At 49.7% G+C, this 26,613-nt stretch overlaps 27 non-coding genes across 27 annotated transcripts; 14 read left to right on the plus strand and 13 right to left on the minus strand.

The window, feature by feature from the left end:
• The first annotated feature begins 481 nt into the window (after positions 1-481).
• On the plus strand, positions 482-565 carry Trnal-uaa (transfer RNA leucine (anticodon UAA)). Its single transcript has one exon. It is a non-coding gene; the product is annotated as a tRNA-Leu (tRNA).
• Positions 566-1,689: 1,124 nt separating this feature from the next.
• Trnag-ccc (transfer RNA glycine (anticodon CCC)) lies at positions 1,690-1,761 on the minus strand. The gene has a single exon. It is a non-coding gene; the product is annotated as a tRNA-Gly (tRNA).
• A 672-nt stretch (positions 1,762-2,433) lies between these two features.
• Positions 2,434-2,517, plus strand: Trnal-uaa (transfer RNA leucine (anticodon UAA)). The gene has a single exon. It is a non-coding gene; the product is annotated as a tRNA-Leu (tRNA).
• Positions 2,518-3,641: 1,124 nt separating this feature from the next.
• Positions 3,642-3,713, minus strand: Trnag-ccc (transfer RNA glycine (anticodon CCC)). Its single transcript has one exon. It is a non-coding gene; the product is annotated as a tRNA-Gly (tRNA).
• A 671-nt stretch (positions 3,714-4,384) lies between these two features.
• Positions 4,385-4,468, plus strand: Trnal-uaa (transfer RNA leucine (anticodon UAA)). The gene has a single exon. It is a non-coding gene; the product is annotated as a tRNA-Leu (tRNA).
• Positions 4,469-5,648: 1,180 nt separating this feature from the next.
• Positions 5,649-5,720, minus strand: Trnag-ccc (transfer RNA glycine (anticodon CCC)). The gene has a single exon. It is a non-coding gene; the product is annotated as a tRNA-Gly (tRNA).
• Positions 5,721-6,392: 672 nt separating this feature from the next.
• On the plus strand, positions 6,393-6,476 carry Trnal-uaa (transfer RNA leucine (anticodon UAA)). Its single transcript has one exon. It is a non-coding gene; the product is annotated as a tRNA-Leu (tRNA).
• A 1,123-nt stretch (positions 6,477-7,599) lies between these two features.
• Trnag-ccc (transfer RNA glycine (anticodon CCC)) lies at positions 7,600-7,671 on the minus strand. Its single transcript has one exon. It is a non-coding gene; the product is annotated as a tRNA-Gly (tRNA).
• Positions 7,672-8,342: 671 nt separating this feature from the next.
• Positions 8,343-8,426, plus strand: Trnal-uaa (transfer RNA leucine (anticodon UAA)). The gene has a single exon. It is a non-coding gene; the product is annotated as a tRNA-Leu (tRNA).
• A 1,124-nt stretch (positions 8,427-9,550) lies between these two features.
• Trnag-ccc (transfer RNA glycine (anticodon CCC)) lies at positions 9,551-9,622 on the minus strand. Its single transcript has one exon. It is a non-coding gene; the product is annotated as a tRNA-Gly (tRNA).
• A 672-nt stretch (positions 9,623-10,294) lies between these two features.
• Positions 10,295-10,378, plus strand: Trnal-uaa (transfer RNA leucine (anticodon UAA)). Its single transcript has one exon. It is a non-coding gene; the product is annotated as a tRNA-Leu (tRNA).
• A 1,128-nt stretch (positions 10,379-11,506) lies between these two features.
• Positions 11,507-11,578, minus strand: Trnag-ccc (transfer RNA glycine (anticodon CCC)). The gene has a single exon. It is a non-coding gene; the product is annotated as a tRNA-Gly (tRNA).
• A 672-nt stretch (positions 11,579-12,250) lies between these two features.
• Positions 12,251-12,334, plus strand: Trnal-uaa (transfer RNA leucine (anticodon UAA)). The gene has a single exon. It is a non-coding gene; the product is annotated as a tRNA-Leu (tRNA).
• A 1,128-nt stretch (positions 12,335-13,462) lies between these two features.
• Trnag-ccc (transfer RNA glycine (anticodon CCC)) lies at positions 13,463-13,534 on the minus strand. Its single transcript has one exon. It is a non-coding gene; the product is annotated as a tRNA-Gly (tRNA).
• Positions 13,535-14,205: 671 nt separating this feature from the next.
• On the plus strand, positions 14,206-14,289 carry Trnal-uaa (transfer RNA leucine (anticodon UAA)). Its single transcript has one exon. It is a non-coding gene; the product is annotated as a tRNA-Leu (tRNA).
• Positions 14,290-15,413: 1,124 nt separating this feature from the next.
• Trnag-ccc (transfer RNA glycine (anticodon CCC)) lies at positions 15,414-15,485 on the minus strand. Its single transcript has one exon. It is a non-coding gene; the product is annotated as a tRNA-Gly (tRNA).
• A 672-nt stretch (positions 15,486-16,157) lies between these two features.
• Positions 16,158-16,241, plus strand: Trnal-uaa (transfer RNA leucine (anticodon UAA)). The gene has a single exon. It is a non-coding gene; the product is annotated as a tRNA-Leu (tRNA).
• Positions 16,242-17,365: 1,124 nt separating this feature from the next.
• On the minus strand, positions 17,366-17,437 carry Trnag-ccc (transfer RNA glycine (anticodon CCC)). Its single transcript has one exon. It is a non-coding gene; the product is annotated as a tRNA-Gly (tRNA).
• Positions 17,438-18,109: 672 nt separating this feature from the next.
• On the plus strand, positions 18,110-18,193 carry Trnal-uaa (transfer RNA leucine (anticodon UAA)). Its single transcript has one exon. It is a non-coding gene; the product is annotated as a tRNA-Leu (tRNA).
• Positions 18,194-19,317: 1,124 nt separating this feature from the next.
• Positions 19,318-19,389, minus strand: Trnag-ccc (transfer RNA glycine (anticodon CCC)). Its single transcript has one exon. It is a non-coding gene; the product is annotated as a tRNA-Gly (tRNA).
• A 672-nt stretch (positions 19,390-20,061) lies between these two features.
• Positions 20,062-20,145, plus strand: Trnal-uaa (transfer RNA leucine (anticodon UAA)). Its single transcript has one exon. It is a non-coding gene; the product is annotated as a tRNA-Leu (tRNA).
• A 1,124-nt stretch (positions 20,146-21,269) lies between these two features.
• On the minus strand, positions 21,270-21,341 carry Trnag-ccc (transfer RNA glycine (anticodon CCC)). Its single transcript has one exon. It is a non-coding gene; the product is annotated as a tRNA-Gly (tRNA).
• Positions 21,342-22,014: 673 nt separating this feature from the next.
• Positions 22,015-22,097, plus strand: Trnal-uaa (transfer RNA leucine (anticodon UAA)). The gene has a single exon. It is a non-coding gene; the product is annotated as a tRNA-Leu (tRNA).
• Positions 22,098-23,221: 1,124 nt separating this feature from the next.
• Trnag-ccc (transfer RNA glycine (anticodon CCC)) lies at positions 23,222-23,293 on the minus strand. The gene has a single exon. It is a non-coding gene; the product is annotated as a tRNA-Gly (tRNA).
• A 671-nt stretch (positions 23,294-23,964) lies between these two features.
• On the plus strand, positions 23,965-24,048 carry Trnal-uaa (transfer RNA leucine (anticodon UAA)). The gene has a single exon. It is a non-coding gene; the product is annotated as a tRNA-Leu (tRNA).
• A 1,114-nt stretch (positions 24,049-25,162) lies between these two features.
• On the minus strand, positions 25,163-25,234 carry Trnag-ccc (transfer RNA glycine (anticodon CCC)). Its single transcript has one exon. It is a non-coding gene; the product is annotated as a tRNA-Gly (tRNA).
• Positions 25,235-25,709: 475 nt separating this feature from the next.
• Positions 25,710-25,793, plus strand: Trnai-uau (transfer RNA isoleucine (anticodon UAU)). Its single transcript has one exon. It is a non-coding gene; the product is annotated as a tRNA-Ile (tRNA).
• The last annotated feature ends 820 nt before the right edge of the window (positions 25,794-26,613 follow it).

The raw sequence follows: 26,613 nt of genomic DNA on the forward strand, positions 1-26,613 counted from the left end.
GCATGATATAAGAAATATCTAATGTGACGTACGTACAGACTATCCAGAGACGATTGAGCATAATTGTGCCAGTCCAGAAGTAGAAAGCGCCTAAGTATCACAATGTTAAGTTGGTTAGTTTGATCCTCGCCTGGAGCATATCATTAGCTTCCCCTGAGGGCGAAATACACAGCGTAGCCGTTGCTAGGGAACGGACTTTTATTGTCGTTCGTTGTTTTCTCCACGCCAATGTGAAAATTGATAGTTAGAGTTCTGCTCGTTCCACTTAAGGCCGAAGGCGTCGGAAAACAAAGGTGCCAGGCACCATATTTAAGTTCCGGGTGCCGACAGTGAGGGTGGGGTGTTACCTCACATCTCACAACTCGTTTTAAATACTCTAAAAAAACGTATTTCCTTCACACAAAAAAAAACAAGCAAATTTCGCAGTCAGGCCCTGGAGATGTTTATAGAAACGATGGCAGCAGTGTGTTTCCGCTCGCACGTCAGATTGGCCGAGTGGTCTAAGGCACCAGATTTAAGCTCTGGTTCCCGAAAGGGAGCGTGGGTTCGATCCCCACATCTGACAATGAGTTTTAAATATTCCAAACCTACCCGTTTCCTTCGTGCGGGAAAGGAAGTAAATTTCGCGCAAACAGGTTGAAGAGATATTATCAGTGACGGCAGTGATTATGGCGCTTGCCCTGCACGTCTGATTGTCTGGCCGTCAGAAGGAACGGAAAGCTGTTAGGAGGCATGGCTTTCAGCCAGGCAGCCCGGATTCGATTCCTGGTAGCCGAACATACTTTTGTTTGCTGAGTCTTGGCTAGTCTCACGGCGCTTACGTTTTCTTTGTGTTGTGCTTTTTGGGTCCAAGCATCAAGAAAGCAAAAGTCAACGAAAACAGATACGTGGTTAAATGTCTGGCAGGGCAGTAATGAAGGTGGATGAGCCGGTGGACCGGGTATTGGACTGGTGACGTGGCCGAATTGCATCGCTCCTCAGCTCAGTACGTTAGAGCGTCGTGCTGTGAACACAAAGGCCATGTATTCGATAGCACTAAGTGCCATTTCATTTTTCTCTCATAAAAGACAGTGCTTCCTCCAGCGAGACACTGCCAGGTAAATACCAAGTGATGTGCACAAGAAGCAAGACGTCTGCACGTTTCGCGGCGTTGTCGATAACAGCCATACCACGCTGAGTGCAGCGGTTCTCGTCTGTTGATTGGAGTTAATAGCGGTTGGCCGTGTTTAGTACTTGGATGGGCGACCAGCTTGGAGCTCTACCTACATTTGGCTTCTTTCATTTTGCCTATTTACTTAGGTGTCGTCGCTGCTTAGCGATAATGATGCGGTCCAACACGCTGACGCCACTCCTGCCTGTCGGTGCACTAAAGCGCGAATCTGTGGCCACAATAAAATGAAAGGTTCTGTCGTATGTTTGTCGGTTTTTGGTCTCTCGCAGTCGTTTCTCCCGCCTGCCCTCTACATATATGCCCATTTCCAAGCGTCAGCTCTCGCGTCAGCCGAGCAAAGTCGAGACAAGTCGACACATGGAGACACACGATGCTGTGAATCGAAATCCGGCGACTACCGCAATGGCGACACGGAGTGAGACGTGGGGCGAAGGAAAACTATTCGTACCACGACGGTTCTGTTTCGAGGATCGCGTTACGTTACGTGGAATAGCCCTAGAAGAAAAATGTACGTTTCGTGCGGTGGCCGGGAATCGAACCCGGATCAACTGCTTGGGAAGCAACCATGTTGACCGTTACACCACCACCGCCTTGCGTGCCGAGTCATTCACGCCGCGATGTACCGGCTACCCTCCTGCCACCAGAGGCCGAAGGCGAAGGCGCTGTAGGCGTTCAACGCCAGGGCAGAGGTTGGCACATCTGAACGCAGTGTGTAGGTGCTGCTAGCGTAAATAGAAGCACAACTGACAGCCGTTGGAAAACTGCCCTTTAATTTACAGCAGCATGATATAAGAAATATCTAATGTGACGTACGTACAGACTATCCAGAGACGATTGAGCATAATTGTGCCAGTCCAGAAGTAGAAAGCGCCTAAGTATCACAATGTTAAGTTGGTTAGTTTGATCCTCGCCTGGAGCATATCATTAGCTTCCCCTGAGGGCGAAATACACAGCGTAGCCGTTGCTAGGGAACGGACTTTTATTGTCGTTCGTTGTTTTCTCCACGCCAATGTGAAAATTGATAGTTAGAGTTCTGCTCGTTCCACTTAAGGCCGAAGGCGTCGGAAAACAACGGTGCCAGGCACCATATTTAAGTTCCGGGTGCCGACAGTGAGGGTGGGGTGTTACCTCACATCTCACAACTCGTTTTAAATACTCTAAAAAAACGTATTTCCTTCACACAAAAAAAAACAAGCAAATTTCGCAGTCAGGCCCTGGAGATGTTTATAGAAACGATGGCAGCAGTGTGTTTCCGCTCGCACGTCCGATTGGCCGAGCGGTCTAAGGCTCCAGATTTAAGCTCTGGTTCCCGAAAGGGAGCGTGGGTTCGAACCCCACATCTGACAATGAATTTTAAATATTCCAAACCTACCCGTTTCCTTCGTGCGGGAAAGGAAGTAAATTTCGCGCAAACAGGTTGAAGAGATATTATCAGTGACGGCAGTGATTATGGCGCTTGCCCTGCACGTCTGATTGTCTGGCCGTCAGAAGGAACGGAAAGCTGTTAGGAGGCATGGCTTTCAGCCAGGCAGCCCGGATTCGATTCCTGGTAGCCGAACATACTTTTGTTTGCTGAGTCTTGGCTAGTCTCACGGCGCTTACGTTTTCTTTGTGTTGTGCTTTTTGGGTCCAAGCATCAAGAAAGCAAAAGTCAACGAAAACAGATACGTGGTTAAATGTCTGGCAGGGCAGTAATGAAGGTGGATGAGCCGGTGGACCGGGTATTGGACTGGTGACGTGGCCGAATTGCATCGCTCCTCAGCTCAGTACGTTAGAGCGTCGTGCTGTGAACACAAAGGCCATGTATTCGATAGCACTAAGTGCCATTTCATTTTTCTCTCATAAAAGACAGTGCTTCCTCCAGCGAGACACTGCCAGGTAAATACCAAGTGATGTGCACAAGAAGCAAGACGTCTGCACGTTTCGCGGCGTTGTCGATAACGGCCATACCACGCTGAGTGCAGCGGTTCTCGTCTGTTGATTGGAGTTAATAGCGGTTGGCCGTGTTTAGTACTTGGATGGGCGACCAGCTTGGAGCTCTACCTACATTTGGGTTCTTTCATTTTGCCTATTTACTTAGGTGTCGTCGCTGCTTAGCGATAATGATGCGGTACAGCACGCTGACGCCACTCCTGCCTGTCGGTGCACTAAAGCGCGAATCTGTGGCCACAATAAAACGAAATGTTCTGTCGTATGTTTGTCGGTTTTTGGTCTCTCGCAGTCGTTTCTCCCGCCTGCCCTCTACATATATGCCCATTTCCAAGCGTCAGCTCTCGCGTCAGCCGAGCAAAGTCGAGACAAGTCGACACATGGAGACACACGATGCCGTGAATCGAAATCCGGCGACTACCGCAATGGCGACACGGAGTGAGACGTGGGGCGAAGGAAAACTATTCGTACCACGACGGTTCTGTTTCGAGGATCGCGTTACGTTACGTGGAATAGCCCTAGAAGAAAAATGTACGTTTCGTGCGGTGGCCGGGAATCGAACCCGGATCAACTGCTTGGGAAGCAACCATGTTGACCGTTACACCACCACCGCCTTGCGTGCCGAGTCATTCACGCCGCGATGTATCGGCTACCCTCCTGCCACCAGAGGCCGAAGGCGAAGGCGCTGTAGGCGTTCAACGCCAGGGCAGAGGTTGGCACATCTGAACGCAGTGTGTAGGTGCTGCTAGCGTAAATAGAAGCACAACTGACAGCCGTTGGAAAACTGCCCTTTAATTTACAGCAGCATGATATAAGAAATATCTAATGTGACGTACGTACAGACTATCCAGAGACGATTGAGCATAATTGTGCCAGTCCAGAAGTAGAAAGCGCCTAAGTATCACAATGTTAAGTTGGTTAGTTTGATCCTCGCCTGGAGCATATCATTAGCTTCCCCTGAGGGCGAAATACACAGCGTAGCCGTTGCTAGGGAACGGACTTTTATTGTCGTTCGTTGTTTTCTCCACGCCAATGTGAAAATTGATAGTTAGAGTTCTGCTCGTTCCACTTAAGGCCGAAGGCGTCGGAAAACAACGGTGCCAGGCACCATATTTAAGTTCCGGGTGCCGACAGTGAGGGTGGGGTGTTACCTCACATCTCACAACTCGTTTTAAATACTCTAAAAAAACGTATTTCCTTCACACAAAAAAAACAAGCAAATTTCGCAGTCAGGCCCTGGAGATGTTTATAGAAACGATGGCAGCAGTGTGTTTCCGCTCGCACGTCAGATTGGCCGAGCGGTCTAAGGCGCCAGATTTAAGCTCTGGTTCCCGAAAGGGAGCGTGGGTTCGAACCCCACATCTGACAATGAATTTTAAATATTCCAAACCTACCCGTTTCCTTCGTGCGGGAAAGGAAGTAAATTTCGCGCAAACAGGTTGAAGAGATATTATCAGTGACGGCAGTGATTATGGCGCTTGCCCTGCACGTCTGATTGTCTGGCCGTCAGAAGGAACGGAAAGCTGTTAGGAGGCATGGCTTTCAGCCAGGCAGCCCGGATTCGATTCCTGGTAGCCGAACATACTTTTGTTTGCTGAGTCTTGGCTAGTCTCACGGCGCTTACGTTTTCTTTGTGTTGTGCTTTTTGGGTCCAAGCATCAAGAAAGCAAAAGTCAACGAAAACAGATACGTGGTTAAATGTCTGGCAGGGCAGTAATGAAGGTGGATGAGCCGGTGGACCGGGTATTGGACTGGTGACGTGGCCGAACTGCATCGCTCCTCAGCTCAGTACGTTAGAGCGTCGTGCTGTGAACACAAAGGCCATGTATTCGATAGCACTAAGTGCCATTTCATTTTTCTCTCATAAAAGACAGTGCTTCCTCCAGCGAGACACTGCCAGGTAAATACCAAGTGATGTGCACAAGAAGCAAGACGTCTGCACGTTTCGCGGCGTTGTCGATAACGGCCATACCACGCTGAGTGCAGCGGTTCTCGTCTGTTGATTGGAGTTAATAGCGGTTGGCCGTGTTTAGTACTTGGATGGGCGACCAGCTTGGAGCTCTACCTACATTTGGCTTCTTTCATTTTGCCTATTTACTTAGGTGTCGTCGCTGCTTAGCGATAATGATGCGGTACAGCACGCTGACGCCACTCCTGCCTGTCGGTGCACTAAAGCGCGAATCTGTGGCCACAATAAAACGAAATGTTCTGTCGTATGTTTGTCGGTTTTTGGTCTCTCGCAGTCGTTTCTCCCGCCTGCCCTCTACATATATGCCCATTTCCAAGCGTCAGCTCTCGCGTCAGCCGAGCAAAGTCGAGACAAGTCGACACATGGAGACAAGTCGACACATGGAGACAAGTCGACACATGGAGACACAAGTCGACACATGGAGACACACGATGCCGTGAATCGAAATCCGGCGACTACCGCAATGGCGACACGGAGTGAGACGTGGGGCGAAGGAAAACTATTCGTACCACGACGGTTCTGTTTCGAGGATCGCGTTACGTTACGTGGAATAGCCCTAGAAGAAAAATGTACGTTTCGTGCGGTGGCCGGGAATCGAACCCGGATCAACTGCTTGGGAAGCAACCATGCTGACCGTTACACCACCACCGCCTTGCGTGCCGAGTCATTCACGCCGCGATGTATCGGCTACCCTCCTGCCACCAGAGGCCGAAGGCGAAGGCGCTGTAGGCGTTCAACGCCAGGGCAGAGGTTGGCACATCTGAACGCAGTGTGTAGGTGCTGCTAGCGTAAATAGAAGCACAACTGACAGCCGTTGGAAAACTGCCCTTTAATTTACAGCAGCATGATATAAGAAATATCTAATGTGACGTACGTACAGACTATCCAGAGACGATTGAGCATAATTGTGCCAGTCCAGAAGTAGAAAGCGCCTAAGTATCACAATGTTAAGTTGGTTAGTTTGATCCTCGCCTGGAGCATATCATTAGCTTCCCCTGAGGGCGAAATACACAGCGTAGCCGTTGCTAGGGAACGGACTTTTATTGTCGTTCGTTGTTTTCTCCACGCCAATGTGAAAATTGATAGTTAGAGTTCTGCTCGTTCCACTTAAGGCCGAAGGCGTCGGAAAACAACGGTGCCAAGCACCATATTTAAGTTCCGGGTGCCGACAGTGAGGGTGGGGTGTTACCTCACATCTCACAACTCGTTTTAAATACTCTAAAAAAACGTATTTCCTTCACACAAAAAAAAACAAGCAAATTTCGCAGTCAGGCCCTGGAGATGTTTATAGAAACGATGGCAGCAGTGTGTTTCCGCTCGCACGTCAGATTGGCCGAGCGGTCTAAGGCGCCAGATTTAAGCTCTGGTTCCCGAAAGGGAGCGTGGGTTCGAACCCCACATCTGACAATGAATTTTAAATATTCCAAACCTACCCGTTTCCTTCGTGCGGGAAAGGAAGTAAATTTCGCGCAAACAGGTTGAAGAGATATATCAGTGACGGCAGTGATTATGGCGCTTGCCCTGCACGTCTGATTGTCTGGCCGTCAGAAGGAACGGAAAGCTGTTAGGAGGCATGGCTTTCAGCCAGGCAGCCCAGATTCGATTCCTGGTAGCCGAACATACTTTTGTTTGCTGAGTCTTGGCTAGTCTCACGGCGCTTACGTTTTCTTTGTGTTGTGCTTTTTGGGTCCAAGCATCAAGAAAGCAAAAGTCAACGAAAACAGATACGTGGTTAAATGTCTGGCAGGGCAGTAATGAAGGTGGATGAGCCGGTGGACCGGGTATTGGACTGGTGACGTGGCCGAATTGCATCGCTCCTCAGCTCAGTACGTTAGAGCGTCGTGCTGTGAACACAAAGGCCATGTATTCGATAGCACTAAGTGCCATTTCATTTTTCTCTCATAAAAGACAGTGCTTCCTCCAGCGAGACACTGCCAGGTAAATACCAAGTGATGTGCACAAGAAGCAAGACGTCTGCACGTTTCGCGGCGTTGTCGATAACGGCCATACCACGCTGAGTGCAGCGGTTCTCGTCTGTTGATTGGAGTTAATAGCGGTTGGCCGTGTTTAGTACTTGGATGGGCGACCAGCTTGGAGCTCTACCTACATTTGGCTTCTTTCATTTTGCCTATTTACTTAGGTGTCGTCGCTGCTTAGCGATAATGATGCGGTACAGCACGCTGACGCCACTCCTGCCTGTCGGTGCACTAAAGCGCGAATCTGTGGCCACAATAAAACGAAATGTTCTGTCGTATGTTTGTCGGTTTTTGGTCTCTCGCAGTCGTTTCTCCCGCCTGCCCTCTACATATATGCCCATTTCCAAGCGTCAGCTCTCGCGTCAGCCGAGCAAAGTCGAGACAAGTCGACACATGGAGACACACGATGCTGTGAATCGAAATCCGGCGACTACCGCAATGGCGACACGGAGTGAGACGTGGGGCGAAGGAAAACTATTCGTACCACGACGGTTCTGTTTCGAGGATCGCGTTACGTTACGTGGAATAGCCCTAGAAGAAAAATGTACGTTTCGTGCGGTGGCCGGGAATCGAACCCGGATCAACTGCTTGGGAAGCAACCATGTTGACCGTTACACCACCACCGCCTTGCGTGCCGAGTCATTCACGCCGCGATGTATCGGCTACCCTCCTGCCACCAGAGGCCGAAGGCGAAGGCGCTGTAGGCGTTCAACGCCAGGGCAGAGGTTGGCACATCTGAACGCAGTGTGTAGGTGCTGCTAGCGTAAATAGAAGCACAACTGACAGCCGTTGGAAAACTGCCCTTTAATTTACAGCAGCATGATATAAGAAATATCTAATGTGACGTACGTACAGACTATCCAGAGACGATTGAGCATAATTGTGCCAGTCCAGAAGTAGAAAGCGCCTAAGTATCACAATGTTAAGTTGGTTAGTTTGATCCTCGCCTGGAGCATATCATTAGCTTCCCCTGAGGGCGAAATACACAGCGTAGCCGTTGCTAGGGAACGGACTTTTATTGTCGTTCGTTGTTTTCTCCACCTCAATGTGAAAATTGATAGTTAGAGTTCTGCTCGTTCCACTTAAGGCCGAAGGCGTCGGAAAACAACGGTGCCAGGCACCATATTTAAGTTCCGGGTGCCGACAGTGAGGGTGGGGTGTTACCTCACATCTCACAACTCGTTTTAAATACTCTAAAAAAACGTATTTCCTTCACACAAAAAAAACAAGCAAATTTCGCAGTCAGGCCCTGGAGATGTTTATAGAAACGATGGCAGCAGTGTGTTTCCCCTCGCACGTCAGATTGGCCGAGCGGTCTAAGGCGCCAGATTTAAGCTCTGGTTCCCAAAAGGGAGCGTGGGTTCGAACCCCACATCTGACAATGAATTTTAAATATTCCAAACCTACCCGTTTCCTTCGTGCGGGAAAGGAAGTAAATTTCGCGCAAACAGGTTGAAGAGATATTATCAGTGACGGCAGTGATTATGGCGCTTGCCCTGCACGTCTGATTGTCTGGCCGTCAGAAGGAACGGAAAGCTGTTAGGAGGCATGGCTTTCAGCCAGGCAGCCCGGATTCGATTCCTGGTAGCCGAACATACTTTTGTTTGCTGAGTCTTGGCTAGTCTCACGGCGCTTACGTTTTCTTTGTGTTGTGCTTTTTGGGTCCAAGCATCAAGAAAGCAAAAGTCAACGAAAACAGATACGTGGTTAAATGTCTGGCAGGGCAGTAATGAAGGTGGATGAGCCGGTGGACCGGGTATTGGACTGGTGACGTGGCCGAATTGCATCGCTCCTCAGCTCAGTACGTTAGAGCGTCGTGCTGTGAACACAAAGGCCATGTATTCGATAGCACTAAGTGCCATTTCATTTTTCTCTCATAAAAGACAGTGCTTCCTCCAGCGAGACACTGCCAGGTAAATACCAAGTGATGTGCACAAGAAGCAAGACGTCTGCACGTTTCGCGGCGTTGTCGATAACGGCCATACCACGCTGAGTGCAGCGGTTCTCGTCTGTTGATTGGAGTTAATAGCGGTTGGCAGTGTTTAGTACTTGGATGGGCGACCAGCTTGGAGCTCTACCTACATTTGGCTTCTTTCATTTTGCCTATTTACTTAGGTGTCGTCGCTGCTTAGCGATAATGATGCGGTCCAGCACGCTGACGCCACTCCTGCCTGTCGGTGCACTAAAGCGCGAATCTGTGGCCACAATAAAATGAAAGGTTCTGTCGTATGTTTGTCGGTTTTTGGTCTCTCGCAGTCGTTTCTCCCGCCTGCCCTCTACATATATGCCCATTTCCAAGCGTCAGCTCTCGTGTCAGCCGAGCAAAGTCGAGACAAGTCGACACATGGAGACACACGATGCTGTGAATCGAAATCCGGCGACTACCGCAATGGCGACACGGAGTGAGACGTGGGGCGAAGGAAAACTATTCGTACCACGACGGTTCTGTTTCGAGGATCGCGTTACGTTACGTGGAATAGCCCTAGAAGAAAAATGTACGTTTCGTGCGGTGGCCGGGAATCGAACCCGGATCAACTGCTTGGGAAGCAACCATGCTGACCGTTACACCACCACCGCCTTGCGTGCCGAGTCATTCACGCCGCGATGTATCGGCTACCCTCCTGCCACCAGAGGCCGAAGGCGAAGGCGCTGTAGGCGTTCAACGCCAGGGCAGAGGTTGGCACATCTGAACGCAGTGTGTAGGTGCTGCTAGCGTAAATAGAAGCACAACTGACAGCCGTTGGAAAACTGCCCTTTAATTTACAGCAGCATGATATAAGAAATATCTAATGTGACGTACGTACAGACTATCCAGAGACGATTGAGCATAATTGTGCCAGTCCAGAAGTAGAAAGCGCCTAAGTATCACAATGTTAAGTTGGTTAGTTTGATCCTCGCCTGGAGCATATCATTAGCTTCCCCTGAGGGCGAAATACACAGCGTAGCCGTTGCTAGGGAACGGACTTTTATTGTCGTTCGTTGTTTTCTCCACGCCAATGTGAAAATTGATAGTTAGAGTTCTGCTCGTTCCACTTAAGGCCGAAGGCGTCGGAAAACAACGGTGCCAAGCACCATATTTAAGTTCCGGGTGCCGACAGTGAGGGTGGGGTGTTACCTCACATCTCACAACTCGTTTTAAATACTCTAAAAAAACGTATTTCCTTCACACAAAAAAAAACAAGCAAATTTCGCAGTCAGGCCCTGGAGATGTTTATAGAAACGATGGCAGCAGTGTGTTTCCGCTCGCACGTCAGATTGGCCGAGCGGTCTAATGCGCCAGATTTAAGCTCTGGTTCCCGAAAGGGAGCGTGGGTTCGAACCCCACATCTGACAATGAATTTTAAATATTCCAAACCTACCCGTTTCCTTCGTGCGGGAAAGGAAGTAAATTTCGCGCAAACAGGTTGAAGAGATATATCAGTGACGGCAGTGATTATGGCGCTTGCCCTGCACGTCTGATTGTCTGGCCGTCAGAAGGAACGGAAAGCTGTTAGGAGGCATGGCTTTCAGCCAGGCAGCCCAGATTCGATTCCTGGTAGCCGAACATACTTTTGTTTGCTGAGTCTTGGCTAGTCTCACGGCGCTTACGTTTTCTTTGTGTTGTGCTTTTTGGGTCCAAGCATCAAGAAAGCAAAAGTCAACGAAAACAGATACGTGGTTAAATGTCTGGCAGGGCAGTAATGAAGGTGGATGAGCCGGTGGACCGGGTATTGGACTGGTGACGTGGCCGAATTGCATCGCTCCTCAGCTCAGTACGTTAGAGCGTCGTGCTGTGAACACAAAGGCCATGTATTCGATAGCACTAAGTGCCATTTCATTTTTCTCTCATAAAAGACAGTGCTTCCTCCAGCGAGACACTGCCAGGTAAATACCAAGTGATGTGCACAAGAAGCAAGACGTCTGCACGTTTCGCGGCGTTGTCGATAACGGCCATACCACGCTGAGTGCAGCGGTTCTCGTCTGTTGATTGGAGTTAATAGCGGTTGGCCGTGTTTAGTACTTGGATGGGCGACCAGCTTGGAGCTCTACCTACATTTGGCTTCTTTCATTTTGCCTATTTACTTAGGTGTCGTCGCTGCTTAGCGATAATGATGCGGTACAGCACGCTGACGCCACTCCTGCCTGTCGGTGCACTAAAGCGCGAATCTGTGGCCACAATAAAACGAAATGTTCTGTCGTATGTTTGTCGGTTTTTGGTCTCTCGCAGTCGTTTCTCCCGCCTGCCCTCTACATATATGCCCATTTCCAAGCGTCAGCTCTCGCGTCAGCCGAGCAAAGTCGAGACAAGTCGAGACAAGTCAAGTCGACACACGATGCCGTGAATCGAAATCCGGCGACTACCGCAATGGCGACACGGAGTGAGACGTGGGGCGAAGGAAAACTATTCGTACCACGACGGTTCTGTTTCGAGGATCGCGTTACGTTACGTGGAATAGCCCTAGAAGAAAAATGTACGTTTCGTGCGGTGGCCGGGAATCGAACCCGGATCAACTGCTTGGGAAGCAACCATGCTGACCGTTACACCACCACCGCCTTGCGTGCCGAGTCATTCACGCCGCGATGTATCGGCTACCCTCCTGCCACCAGAGGCCGAAGGCGAAGGCGCTGTAGGCGTTCAACGCCAGGGCAGAGGTTGGCACATCTGAACGCAGTGTGTAGGTGCTGCTAGCGTAAATAGAAGCACAACTGACAGCCGTTGGAAAACTGCCCTTTAATTTACAGCAGCATGATATAAGAAATATCTAATGTGACGTACGTACAGACTATCCAGAGACGATTGAGCATAATTGTGCCAGTCCAGAAGTAGAAAGCGCCTAAGTATCACAATGTTAAGTTGGTTAGTTTGATCCTCGCCTGGAGCATATCATTAGCTTCCCCTGAGGGCGAAATACACAGCGTAGCCGTTGCTAGGGAACGGACTTTTATTGTCGTTCGTTGTTTTCTCCACGCCAATGTGAAAATTGATAGTTAGAGTTCTGCTCGTTCCACTTAAGGCCGAAGGCGTCGGAAAACAACGGTGCCAAGCACCATATTTAAGTTCCGGGTGCCGACAGTGAGGGTGGGGTGTTACCTCACATCTCACAACTCGTTTTAAATACTCTAAAAAAACGTATTTCCTTCACACAAAAAAAAACAAGCAAATTTCGCAGTCAGGCCCTGGAGATGTTTATAGAAACGATGGCAGCAGTGTGTTTCCGCTCGCACGTCAGATTGGCCGAGCGGTCTAATGCGCCAGATTTAAGCTCTGGTTCCCGAAAGGGAGCGTGGGTTCGAACCCCACATCTGACAATGAATTTTAAATATTCCAAACCTACCCGTTTCCTTCGTGCGGGAAAGGAAGTAAATTTCGCGCAAACAGGTTGAAGAGATATATCAGTGACGGCAGTGATTATGGCGCTTGCCCTGCACGTCTGATTGTCTGGCCGTCAGAAGGAACGGAAAGCTGTTAGGAGGCATGGCTTTCAGCCAGGCAGCCCAGATTCGATTCCTGGTAGCCGAACATACTTTTGTTTGCTGAGTCTTGGCTAGTCTCACGGCGCTTACGTTTTCTTTGTGTTGTGCTTTTTGGGTCCAAGCATCAAGAAAGCAAAAGTCAACGAAAACAGATACGTGGTTAAATGTCTGGCAGGGCAGTAATGAAGGTGGATGAGCCGGTGGACCGGGTATTGGACTGGTGACGTGGCCGAATTGCATCGCTCCTCAGCTCAGTACGTTAGAGCGTCGTGCTGTGAACACAAAGGCCATGTATTCGATAGCACTAAGTGCCATTTCATTTTTCTCTCATAAAAGACAGTGCTTCCTCCAGCGAGACACTGCCAGGTAAATACCAAGTGATGTGCACAAGAAGCAAGACGTCTGCACGTTTCGCGGCGTTGTCGATAACGGCCATACCACGCTGAGTGCAGCGGTTCTCGTCTGTTGATTGGAGTTAATAGCGGTTGGCCGTGTTTAGTACTTGGATGGGCGACCAGCTTGGAGCTCTACCTACATTTGGCTTCTTTCATTTTGCCTATTTACTTAGGTGTCGTCGCTGCTTAGCGATAATGATGCGGTACAGCACGCTGACGCCACTCCTGCCTGTCGGTGCACTAAAGCGCGAATCTGTGGCCACAATAAAACGAAATGTTCTGTCGTATGTTTGTCGGTTTTTGGTCTCTCGCAGTCGTTTCTCCCGCCTGCCCTCTACATATATGCCCATTTCCAAGCGTCAGCTCTCGCGTCAGCCGAGCAAAGTCGAGACAAGTCGAGACAAGTCAAGTCGACACACGATGCCGTGAATCGAAATCCGGCGACTACCGCAATGGCGACACGGAGTGAGACGTGGGGCGAAGGAAAACTATTCGTACCACGACGGTTCTGTTTCGAGGATCGCGTTACGTTACGTGGAATAGCCCTAGAAGAAAAATGTACGTTTCGTGCGGTGGCCGGGAATCGAACCCGGATCAACTGCTTGGGAAGCAACCATGTTGACCGTTACACCACCACCGCCTTGCGTGCCGAGTCATTCACGCCGCGATGTATCGGCTACCCTCCTGCCACCAGAGGCCGAAGGCGAAGGCGCTGTAGGCGTTCAACGCCAGGGCAGAGGTTGGCACATCTGAACGCAGTGTGTAGGTGCTGCTAGCGTAAATAGAAGCACAACTGACAGCCGTTGGAAAACTGCCCTTTAATTTACAGCAGCATGATATAAGAAATATCTAATGTGACGTACGTACAGACTATCCAGAGACGATTGAGCATAATTGTGCCAGTCCAGAAGTAGAAAGCGCCTAAGTATCACAATGTTAAGTTGGTTAGTTTGATCCTCGCCTGGAGCATATCATTAGCTTCCCCTGAGGGCGAAATACACAGCGTAGCCGTTGCTAGGGAACGGACTTTTATTGTCGTTCGTTGTTTTCTCCACGCCAATGTGAAAATTGATAGTTAGAGTTCTGCTCGTTCCACTTAAGGCCGAAGGCGTCGGAAAACAACGGTGCCAGGCACCATATTTAAGTTCCGGGTGCCGACAGTGAGGGTGGGGTGTTACCTCACATCTCACAACTCGTTTTAAATACTCTAAAAAAACGTATTTCCTTCACACAAAAAAAACAAGCAAATTTCGCAGTCAGGCCCTGGAGATGTTTATAGAAACGATGGCAGCAGTGTGTTTCCCCTCGCACGTCAGATTGGCCGAGCGGTCTAAGGCGCCAGATTTAAGCTCTGGTTCCCAAAAGGGAGCGTGGGTTCGAACCCCACATCTGACAATGAATTTTAAATATTCCAAACCTACCCGTTTCCTTCGTGCGGGAAAGGAAGTAAATTTCGCGCAAACAGGTTGAAGAGATATTATCAGTGACGGCAGTGATTATGGCGCTTGCCCTGCACGTCTGATTGTCTGGCCGTCAGAAGGAACGGAAAGCTGTTAGGAGGCATGGCTTTCAGCCAGGCAGCCCGGATTCGATTCCTGGTAGCCGAACATACTTTTGTTTGCTGAGTCTTGGCTAGTCTCACGGCGCTTACGTTTTCTTTGTGTTGTGCTTTTTGGGTCCAAGCATCAAGAAAGCAAAAGTCAACGAAAACAGATACGTGGTTAAATGTCTGGCAGGGCAGTAATGAAGGTGGATGAGCCGGTGGACCGGGTATTGGACTGGTGACGTGGCCGAATTGCATCGCTCCTCAGCTCAGTACGTTAGAGCGTCGTGCTGTGAACACAAAGGCCATGTATTCGATAGCACTAAGTGCCATTTCATTTTTCTCTCATAAAAGACAGTGCTTCCTCCAGCGAGACACTGCCAGGTAAATACCAAGTGATGTGCACAAGAAGCAAGACGTCTGCACGTTTCGCGGCGTTGTCGATAACGGCCATACCACGCTGAGTGCAGCGGTTCTCGTCTGTTGATTGGAGTTAATAGCGGTTGGCAGTGTTTAGTACTTGGATGGGCGACCAGCTTGGAGCTCTACCTACATTTGGCTTCTTTCATTTTGCCTATTTACTTAGGTGTCGTCGCTGCTTAGCGATAATGATGCGGTCCAGCACGCTGACGCCACTCCTGCCTGTCGGTGCACTAAAGCGCGAATCTGTGGCCACAATAAAATGAAAGGTTCTGTCGTATGTTTGTCGGTTTTTGGTCTCTCGCAGTCGTTTCTCCCGCCTGCCCTCTACATATATGCCCATTTCCAAGCGTCAGCTCTCGCGTCAGCCGAGCAAAGTCGAGACAAGTCGACACATGGAGACACACGATGCCGTGAATCGAAATCCGGCGACTACCGCAATGGCGACACGGAGTGAGACGTGGGGCGAACGAAAACTATTCGTACCACGACGGTTCTGTTTCGAGGATCGCGTTACGTTACGTGGAATAGCCCTAGAAGAAAAATGTACGTTTCGTGCGGTGGCCGGGAATCGAACCCGGATCAACTGCTTGGGAAGCAACCATGTTGACCGTTACACCACCACCGCCTTGCGTGCCGAGTCATTCACGCCGCGATGTATCGGCTACCCTCCTGCCACCAGAGGCCGAAGGCGAAGGCGCTGTAGGCGTTCAACGCCAGGGCAGAGGTTGGCACATCTGAACGCAGTGTGTAGGTGCTGCTAGCGTAAATAGAAGCACAACTGACAGCCGTTGGAAAACTGCCCTTTAATTTACAGCAGCATGATATAAGAAATATCTAATGTGACGTACGTACAGACTATCCAGAGACGATTGAGCATAATTGTGCCAGTCCAGAAGTAGAAAGCGCCTAAGTATCACAATGTTAAGTTGGTTAGTTTGATCCTCGCCTGGAGCATATCATTAGCTTCCCCTGAGGGCGAAATACACAGCGTAGCCGTTGCTAGGGAACGGACTTTTATTGTCGTTCGTTGTTTTCTCCACGCCAATGTGAAAATTGATAGTTAGAGTTCTGCTCGTTCCACTTAAGGCCGAAGGCGTCGGAAAACAACGGTGCCAGGCACCATATTTAAGTTCCGGGTGCCGACAGTGAGGGTGGGGTGTTACCTCACATCTCACAACTCGTTTTAAATACTCTAAAAAAACGTATTTCCTTCACACAAAAAAAAACAAGCAAATTTCGCAGTCAGGCCCTGGAGATGTTTATAGAAACGATGGCAGCAGTGTGTTTCCGCTCGCACGTCAGATTGGCCGAGCGGTCTAAGGCGCCAGATTTAAGCTCTGGTTCCCGAAAGGGAGCGTGGGTTCGAACCCCACATCTGACAATGAATTTTAAATATTCCAAACCTACCCGTTTCCTTCGTGCGGGAAAGGAAGTAAATTTCGCGCAAACAGGTTGAAGAGATATTATCAGTGACGGCAGTGATTATGGCGCTTGCCCTGCACGTCTGATTGTCTGGCCGTCAGAAGGAACGGAAAGCTGTTAGGAGGCATGGCTTTCAGCCAGGCAGCCCGGATTCGATTCCTGGTAGCCGAACATACTTTTGTTTGCTGAGTCTTGGCTAGTCTCACGGCGCTTACGTTTTCTTTGTGTTGTGCTTTTTGGGTCCAAGCATCAAGAAAGCAAAAGTCAACGAAAACAGATACGTGGTTAAATGTCTGGCAGGGCAGTAATGAAGGTGGATGAGCCGGTGGACCGGGTATTGGACTGGTGACGTGGCCGAACTGCATCGCTCCTCAGCTCAGTACGTTAGAGCGTCGTGCTGTGAACACAAAGGCCATGTATTCGATAGCACTAAGTGCCATTTCATTTTTCTCTCATAAAAGACAGTGCTTCCTCCAGCGAGACACTGCCAGGTAAATACCAAGTGATGTGCACAAGAAGCAAGACGTCTGCACGTTTCGCGGCGTTGTCGATAACGGCCATACCACGCTGAGTGCAGCGGTTCTCGTCTGTTGATTGGAGTTAATAGCGGTTGGCCGTGTTTAGTACTTGGATGGGCGACCAGCTTGGAGCTCTACCTACATTTGGCTTCTTTCATTTTGCCTATTTACTTAGGTGTCGTCGCTGCTTAGCGATAATGATGCGGTCCAGCACGCTGACGCCACTCCTGCCTGTCGGTGCACTAAAGCGCGAATCTGTGGCCACAATAAAATGAAAGGTTCTGTCGTATGTTTGTCGGTTTTTGGTCTCTCGCAGTCGTTTCTCCCGCCTGCCCTCTACATATATGCCCATTTCCAAGCGTCAGCTCTCGCGTCAGCCGAGCAAAGTCGAGACAAGTCGACACATGGAGACACACGATGCCGTGAATCGAAATCCGGCGACTACCGCAATGGCGACACGGAGTGAGACGTGGGGCGAACGAAAACTATTCGTACCACGACGGTTCTGTTTCGAGGATCGCGTTACGTTACGTGGAATAGCCCTAGAAGAAAAATGTACGTTTCGTGCGGTGGCCGGGAATCGAACCCGGATCAACTGCTTGGGAAGCAACCATGTTGACCGTTACACCACCACCGCCTTGCGTGCCGAGTCATTCACGCCGCGATGTATCGGCTACCCTCCTGCCACCAGAGGCCGAAGGCGAAGGCGCTGTAGGCGTTCAACGCCAGGGCAGAGGTTGGCACATCTGAACGCAGTGTGTAGGTGCTGCTAGCGTAAATAGAAGCACAACTGACAGCCGTTGGAAAACTGCCCTTTAATTTACAGCAGCATGATATAAGAAATATCTAATGTGACGTACGTACAGACTATCCAGAGACGATTGAGCATAATTGTGCCAGTCCAGAAGTAGAAAGCGCCTAAGTATCACAATGTTAAGTTGGTTAGTTTGATCCTCGCCTGGAGCATATCATTAGCTTCCCCTGAGGGCGAAATACACAGCGTAGCCGTTGCTAGGGAACGGACTTTTATTGTCGTTCGTTGTTTTCTCCACGCCAATGTGAAAATTGATAGTTAGAGTTCTGCTCGTTCCACTTAAGGCCGAAGGCGTCGGAAAACAACGGTGCCAGGCACCATATTTAAGTTCCGGGTGCCGACAGTGAGGGTGGGGTGTTACCTCACATCTCACAACTCGTTTTAAATACTCTAAAAAAACGTATTTCCTTCACACAAAAAAAAACAAGCAAATTTCGCAGTCAGGCCCTGGAGATGTTTATAGAAACGATGGCAGCAGTGTGTTTCCGCTCGCACGTCAGATTGGCCGAGCGGTCTAAGGCGCCAGATTTAAGCTCTGGTTCCCGAAAGGGAGCGTGGGTTCGAACCCCACATCTGACAATGAATTTTAAATATTCCAAACCTACCCGTTTCCTTCGTGCGGGAAAGGAAGTAAATTTCGCGCAAACAGGTTGAAGAGATATTATCAGTGACGGCAGTGATTATGGCGCTTGCCCTGCACGTCTGATTGTCTGGCCGTCAGAAGGAACGGAAAGCTGTTAGGAGGCATGGCTTTCAGCCAGGCAGCCCGGATTCGATTCCTGGTAGCCGAACATACTTTTGTTTGCTGAGTCTTGGCTAGTCTCACGGCGCTTACGTTTTCTTTGTGTTGTGCTTTTTGGGTCCAAGCATCAAGAAAGCAAAAGTCAACGAAAACAGATACGTGGTTAAATGTCTGGCAGGGCAGTAATGAAGGTGGATGAGCCGGTGGACCGGGTATTGGACTGGTGACGTGGCCGAACTGCATCGCTCCTCAGCTCAGTACGTTAGAGCGTCGTGCTGTGAACACAAAGGCCATGTATTCGATAGCACTAAGTGCCATTTCATTTTTCTCTCATAAAAGACAGTGCTTCCTCCAGCGAGACACTGCCAGGTAAATACCAAGTGATGTGCACAAGAAGCAAGACGTCTGCACGTTTCGCGGCGTTGTCGATAACGGCCATACCACGCTGAGTGCAGCGGTTCTCGTCTGTTGATTGGAGTTAATAGCGGTTGGCCGTGTTTAGTACTTGGATGGGCGACCAGCTTGGAGCTCTACCTACATTTGGCTTCTTTCATTTTGCCTATTTACTTAGGTGTCGTCGCTGCTTAGCGATAATGATGCGGTCCAGCACGCTGACGCCACTCCTGCCTGTCGGTGCACTAAAGCGCGAATCTGTGGCCACAATAAAATGAAAGGTTCTGTCGTATGTTTGTCGGTTTTTGGTCTCTCGCAGTCGTTTCTCCCGCCTGCCCTCTACATATATGCCCATTTCCAAGCGTCAGCTCTCGCGTCAGCCGAGCAAAGTCGAGACAAGTCGACACATGGAGACACACGATGCCGTGAATCGAAATCCGGCGACTACCGCAATGGCGACACGGAGTGAGACGTGGGGCGAACGAAAACTATTCGTACCACGACGGTTCTGTTTCGAGGATCGCGTTACGTTACGTGGAATAGCCCTAGAAGAAAAATGTACGTTTCGTGCGGTGGCCGGGAATCGAACCCGGATCAACTGCTTGGGAAGCAACCATGTTGACCGTTACACCACCACCGCCTTGCGTGCCGAGTCATTCACGCCGCGATGTATCGGCTACCCTCCTGCCACCAGAGGCCGAAGGCGAAGGCGCTGTAGGCGTTCAACGCCAGGGCAGAGGTTGGCACATCTGAACGCAGTGTGTAGGTGCTGCTAGCGTAAATAGAAGCACAACTGACAGCCGTTGGAAAACTGCCCTTTAATTTACAGCAGCATGATATAAGAAATATCTAATGTGACGTACGTACAGACTATCCAGAGACGATTGAGCATAATTGTGCCAGTCCAGAAGTAGAAAGCGCCTAAGTATCACAATGTTAAGTTGGTTAGTTTGATCCTCGCCTGGAGCATATCATTAGCTTCCCCTGAGGGCGAAATACACAGCGTAGCCGTTGCTAGGGAACGGACTTTTATTGTCGTTCGTTGTTTTCTCCACGCCAATGTGAAAATTGATAGTTAGAGTTCTGCTCGTTCCACTTAAGGCCGAAGGCGTCGGAAAACAACGGTGCCAGGCACCATATTTAAGTTCCGGGTGCCGACAGTGAGGGTGGGGTGTTACCTCACATCTCACAACTCGTTTTAAATACTCTAAAAAAACTTATTTCCTTCACACAAAGAAAAACAAGCAAATTTCGCAGTCAGGCCCTGGAGATGTTTATAGAAACGATGGCAGCAGTGTGTTTCCGCTCGCACGTCAGATTGGCCGAGCGGTCTAAGGCGCCAGATTTAAGCTCTGGTTCCCGAAAGGGAGCGTGGGTTCGAACCCCACATCTGACAATGAATTTTAAATATTCCAAACCTACCCGTTTCCTTCGTGCGGGAAAGGAAGTAAATTTCGCGCAAACAGGTTGAAGAGATATTATCAGTGACGGCAGTGATTATGGCGCTTGCCCTGCACGTCTGATTGTCTGGCCGTCAGAAGGAACGGAAAGCTGTTAGGAGGCATGGCTTTCAGCCAGGCAGCCCGGATTCGATTCCTGGTAGCCGAACATACTTTTGTTTGCTGAGTCTTGGCTAGTCTCACGGCGCTTACGTTTTCTTTGTGTTGTGCTTTTTGGGTCCAAGCATCAAGAAAGCAAAAGTCAACGAAAACAGATACGTGGTTAAATGTCTGGCAGGGCAGTAATGAAGGTGGATGAGCCGGTGGACCGGGTATTGGACTGGTGACGTGGCCGAACTGCATCGCTCCTCAGCTCAGTACGTTAGAGCGTCGTGCTGTGAACACAAAGGCCATGTATTCGATAGCACTAAGTGCCATTTCATTTTTCTCTCATAAAAGACAGTGCTTCCTCCAGCGAGACACTGCCAGGTAAATACCAAGTGATGTGCACAAGAAGCAAGACGTCTGCACGTTTCGCGGCGTTGTCGATAACGGCCATACGACGCTGAGTGCAGCGGTTCTCGTCTGTTGATTGGAGTTAATAGCGGTTGGCCGTGTTTAGTACTTGAATGGGCGACCAGCTTGGAGCTCTACCTACATTTGGCTTCTTTCATTTTGCCTATTTTCTTAGGTGTCGTCGCTGCTTAGCGATAATGATGCGGTCCAGCACGCTGACGCCACTCCTACCTGTCGGTGCACTAAAGCGCGAATCTGTGGCCACAATAAAATGAAAGGTTCTGTCGTATGTTTGTCGGTTTTTGGTCTCTCGCAGTCGTTTCTCCCGCCTGCCCTCTACATATATGCCCATTTCCAAGCGTCAGCTCTCGCGTCAGCCGAGCAAGGTCGAGACAAGTCGACACATGGAGACACACGATGCTGTAAATCGATATCCGGCGACTACCGCAATGGCGACACGGAGTGAGACGTGGGGCGAAGGAAAACTATTCGTACCACGACGGTTCTGTTTCGAGGATCGCGTTACGTTACGTGGAATAGCCCTAGAAGAAAAATGTACGTTTCGTGCGGTGGCCGGGAATCGAACCCGGATCAACTGCTTGGGAAGCAACCATGCTGACCGTTACACCACCACCGCCTTGCGTGCCGAGTCATTCACGCCGCGATGTATCGGCTACCCTCCTGCCACCAGAGGCCGAAGGCGAAGGCGCTGTAGGCGTTCAACGCCAGGGCAGAGGTTGGCACATCTGAACGCAGTGTGTAGGTGCTGCTAGCGTAAATAGAAGCACAACTGACAGCCGTTGGAAAACTGCCCTTTAATTTACAGCAGCATGATATAAGAAATATCTAATGTGACGTACGTACAGACTATCCAGAGACGATTGAGCATAATTGTGCCAGTCCAGAAGTAGAAAGCGCCTAAGTATCACAATGTTAAGTTGGTTAGTTTGATCCTCGCCTGGAGCATATCATTAGCTTCCCCTGAGGGCGAAATACACAGCGTAGCCGTTGCTAGGGAACGGACTTTTATTGTCGTTCGTTGTTTTCTCCACGCCAATGTGAAAATTGATAGTTAGAGTTCTGCTCGTTCCACTTAAGGCCGAAGGCGTCGGATAACAACGGTGCCAGGCACCATATTTAAGTTCCGGGTGCCGACAGTGAGGGTGGGGTGTTACCTCACATCTCACAACTCGTTTTAAATACTCTAAAAAAACGTATTTCCTTCACACACAAAAAAAACAAGCAAATTTCGCAGTCAGGCCCTGGAGATGTTTATAGAAACGATGGCAGCAGTGTGTTTCCGCTCGCACGTCAGATTGGCCGAGCGGGTAAGGCGACAGATTTAAGCTCTGGTTCCCGAAAGGGAGTGTGGGTTCTAACCCCACATCTGACAATGAATTTTAAATATTCCAAACCTACCCGTTTCCCTCGTGCGGGAAAGGAAGTAAATTTCGCGCAAACAGGTTGAAGAGATATTATCAGTGACGGCAGTGATTATGGCGCTTGCCCTGCACGTCTGATTGTCTGGCCGTCAGAAGGAACGGAAAGCTGTTAGGAGGCATGGCTTTCAGCCAGGCAGCCCGGATTTGATTCCTGGTAGCCGAATGTACTTTTGTTTGCTGAGTCTTGGCTAGTCTCACGGCGCTTACGTTTTCTTTGTGTTGTGCTTTTTGGGTCCAAGCATCAAGAAAGCAAAAGTCAACGAAAACAGATACGTGGTTAAATGTCTGGCAGGGCAGTAATGAAGGTGGATGAGCCGGTGGACCGGGTATTGGACTGGTGACGTGGCCGAATTGCATCGCTCCTCAGCTCAGTACGTTAGAGCGTCGTGCTGTGAACACAAAGGCCATGTATTCGATAGCACTAAGTGCCATTTCATTTTTCTCTCATAAAAGACAGTGCTTCCTCCAGCGAGACACTGCCAGGTAAATACCAAGTGATGTGCACAAGAAGCAAGACGTCTGCACGTTTCGCGGCGTTGTCGATAACGGCCATACCACGCTGAGTGCAGCGGTTCTCGTCTGTTGATTGGAGTTAATAGCGGTTGGCCGTGTTTAGTACTTGGATGGGCGACCAGCTTGGAGCTCTACCTACATTTGGCTTCTTTCATTTTGCCTATTTACTTAGGTGTCGTCGCTGCTTAGCGATAATGATGCGGTCCAGCACGCTGACGCCACTCCTGCCTGTCGGTGCACTAAAGCGCGAATCTGTGGCCACAATAAAATGAAAGGTTCTGTCGTATGTTTGTCGGTTTTTGGTCTCTCGCAGTCGTTTCTCCCGCCTGCCCTCTACATATATGCCCATTTCCAAGCGTCAGCTCTCGCGTCAGCCGAGCAAAGTCGAGACAAGTCGACACATGGAGACACACGATGCTGTGAATCGAAATCCGGCGACTACCGCAATGGCGACACGGAGTGAGACGTGGGGCGAAGGAAAACTATTCGTACCACGACGGTTCTGTTTCGAGGATCGCGTTACTTTACGTGGAATAGCCCTAGAAGAAAAATGTACGTTTCGGGCAGTGGCCGGGAATCGAACCCGGATCAACTGCTTGGGAAGCAACCATGCTGACCGTTACACCACCACCGCCTTGTGTGCCGAGTCATTCACGCCGCGATGTATCGGCTACCCTCCTGCCACCAGAGGCCGAAGGCGAAGGCGCTGTAGGCGTTCAACGCCAGGGCAGAGGTTGGCACATCTGAACGCAGTGTGTAGGTGCTGCTAGCGTAAATAGAAGCACAACTGACAGCCGTTGGAAAACTGCCCTTTAATTTACAGCAGCATGATATAAGAAATATCTAATGTGACGTACGTACAGACTATCCAGAGACGATTGAGCATAATTGTGCCAGTCCAGAAGTAGAAAGCGCCTAAGTATCACAATGTTAAGTTGGTTAGTTTGATCCTCGCCTGGAGCATATCATTAGCTTCCCCTGAGGGCGAAATACACAGCGTAGCCGTTGCTAGGGAACGGACTTTTATTGTCGTTCGTTGTTTTCTCCACGCCAATGTGAAAATTGATAGTTAGAGTTCTGCTCGTTCCACTTAAGGCCGAAGGCGTCGGATAACAACGGTGCCAGGCACCATATTTAAGTTCCGGGTGCCGACAGTGAGGGTGGGGTGTTACCTCACATCTCACAACTCGTTTTAAATACTCTAAAAAAACGTATTTCCTTCACACAAAAAAAACAAGCAAATTTCGCAGTCAGGCCCTGGAGATGTTTATAGAAACGATGGCAGCAGTGTGTTTCCGCTCGCACGTCAGATTGGCCGAGCGGTCTAAGGCGCCAGATTTAAGCTCTGGTTCCCGAAAGGGAGCGTGGGTTCGATCCCCACATCTGTCAATGAATTTTAAATATTCCAAACCTACCCGTTTCCTTCGTGCGGGAAAGGAAGTAAATTTCGCGCAAACAGGTTGAAGAGATATTATCAGTGACGGCAGTGATTATGGCGCTTGCCCTGCACGTCTGATTGTCTGGCCGTCAGAAGGAACGGAAAGCTGTTAGGAGGCATGGCTTTCAGCCAGGCAGCCCGGATTCGATTCCTGGTAGCCGAACATACTTTTGTTTGCTGAGTCTTGGCTAGTCTCACGGCGCTTACGTTTTCTTTGTGTTGTGCTTTTTGGGTCCAAGCATCAAGAAAGCAAAAGTCAACGAAAACAGATACGTGGTTAAATGTCTGGCAGGGCAGTAATGAAGGTGGATGAGCCGGTGGACCGGGTATTGGACTGGTGACGTGGCCGAATTGCATCGCTCCTCAGCTCAGTACGTTAGAGCGTCGTGCTGTGAACACAAAGGCCATGTATTCGATAGCACTAAGTGCCATTTCATTTTTCTCTCATAAAAGACAGTGCTTCCTCCAGCGAGACACTGCCAGGTAAATACCAAGTGATGTGCACAAGAAGCAAGACGTCTGCACGTTTCGCGGCGTTGTCGATAACGGCCATACCACGCTGAGTGCAGCGGTTCTCGTCTGTTGATTGGAGTTAATAGCGGTTGGCCGTGTTTAGTACTTGGATGGGCGACCAGCTTGGAGCTCTACCTACATTTGGCTTCTTTCATTTTGCCTATTTACTTAGGTGTCGTCGCTGCTTAGCGATAATGATGCGGTCCAGCACGCTGACGCCACTCCTGCCTGTCGGTGCACTAAAGCGCGAATCTGTGGCCACAATAAAATGAAAGGTTCTGTCGTATGTTTGTCGGTTTTTGGTCTCTCGCAGTCGTTTCTCGCGCCTGCCCTCTACATATATGCCCATTTCCAAGCGTCAGCTCTCGCGTCAGCCGAGACAAGTCGACAAATGGAGACACACGATGCTGTGAATCGAAATCCGGCGACTACCGCAATGGCGACACGGAGTGAGACGTGGGGCGAAGGAAAACTATTCGTACCACGACGGTTCTGTTTCGAGGATCGCGTTACGTTACTTGGAATAGCCCTAGAAGAAAAATGTACGTTTCGTGCGGTGGCCGGGAATCGAACCCGAATCAACTGCTTGGGAAGCAACCATGCTGACCGTTACACCACCACCGCCTTGCGTGCCGAGTCATTCACGCCGCGATGTATCGGCTACCCTCCTGCCACCAGAGGCCGAAGGCGAAGGCGCTGTAGGCGTTCAACGCCAGGGCAGAGGTTGGCACATCTGAACGCAGTGTGTAGGTGCTGCTAGCGTAAATAAAAGCACAACTGACAGCCGTTGGAAAACTGCCCTTTAATTTACAGCAGCATGATATAAGAAATATCTAATGTGACGTACGTACAGACGATCCAGAGACGATTGAGCATAATTGTGCCAGTCCAGAAGTATAAAGCGTCTAAGTATCACAATATTAATTTGGTTAGTTTGATCCTCGCCTGGAGCATATCATTAGCTTCCCCTGTGGGCGACTCGTTTTAAATACTCTAAGAAAACGTATTTCCTTCACACAAGAAAAAAACAAGCAAATTTCGCAGTCAGGCCCTGGAGATGTTTATAGAAATGACGGAAGCAGTGTGTTTCCGATTGCACGTCAGATTGGCCGAGCGGTCTAAGGCGACAGATTTATGCTCTGGTTCCCGAAAGGGAGCGTGGGTTCGAACCCCACATCTGACAATGAATTTTAAATATTCCAAACCTACCCGTTTCCTTCGTGTGGGAAAGGAAGAAAATTTCGCGCAAACAGGTGGAAGAGATATTATCAGTGACGGCAGTGATTACGGCGCTTGCCCTGCACGTCTGATTGTCTGGCCGTCAGAAGGAATGGAAAGCTGTTAGGAGGCTTGGCTTTCAGCCTGGCAGCCCGGATTCGATTCCTGGTAGCCGAACATACTTTTGTTTGCCGAGTCTTGGCTAGTCTCACGGAGCTTACGTTTTCTTTGTGTTGTGCTTCTTGGGTCCAAGTATCAAGAAAGCAAAAGTCAAGGAAAACAGATACGTGTTTAAATGTCTGGTAGGGATGTATTGAAGGTGGATGAGCCGGTGCACCGGGTATTGGACTGGTGACGTGGCCGAATTGCATCGCTCGTCAGCTCAGTACGTTAGAGCGTCGTGCTGTGAACACAAAGGCCATGTATTCGATAGCACTAAGTGCCATTTCATTTTTCTCTCATAAAAGACAGTGCTTCCTCCAGCTAGACACTGCCAGGTAAATACCAAGTGATGTGCACAAGAAGCAAGACGTCTGCACGTTTCGCGGCGTTGTCGATAACGGCCATACCACGCTGAGTGCAGCGGTTCTCGTCTGTTCATAGGAGTTAATAGCAAACAGGTTGAAGAGATACACTCCTGGAAATGGAAAAAAGAACACATTGACACCGGTGTGTCAGACCCACTATACTTGCTCCGGACACTGCGAGAGGGCTGTACAAGCAATGATCACACGCACGGCACAGCGGACACACCAGGAACCGCGGTGTTGGCCGTCGAATGGCGC

Source organism: Schistocerca gregaria, chromosome 2 (genome assembly GCF_023897955.1).
Source record: "Schistocerca gregaria isolate iqSchGreg1 chromosome 2, iqSchGreg1.2, whole genome shotgun sequence".
Taxonomy (NCBI): domain Eukaryota; kingdom Metazoa; phylum Arthropoda; class Insecta; order Orthoptera; family Acrididae; genus Schistocerca; species Schistocerca gregaria.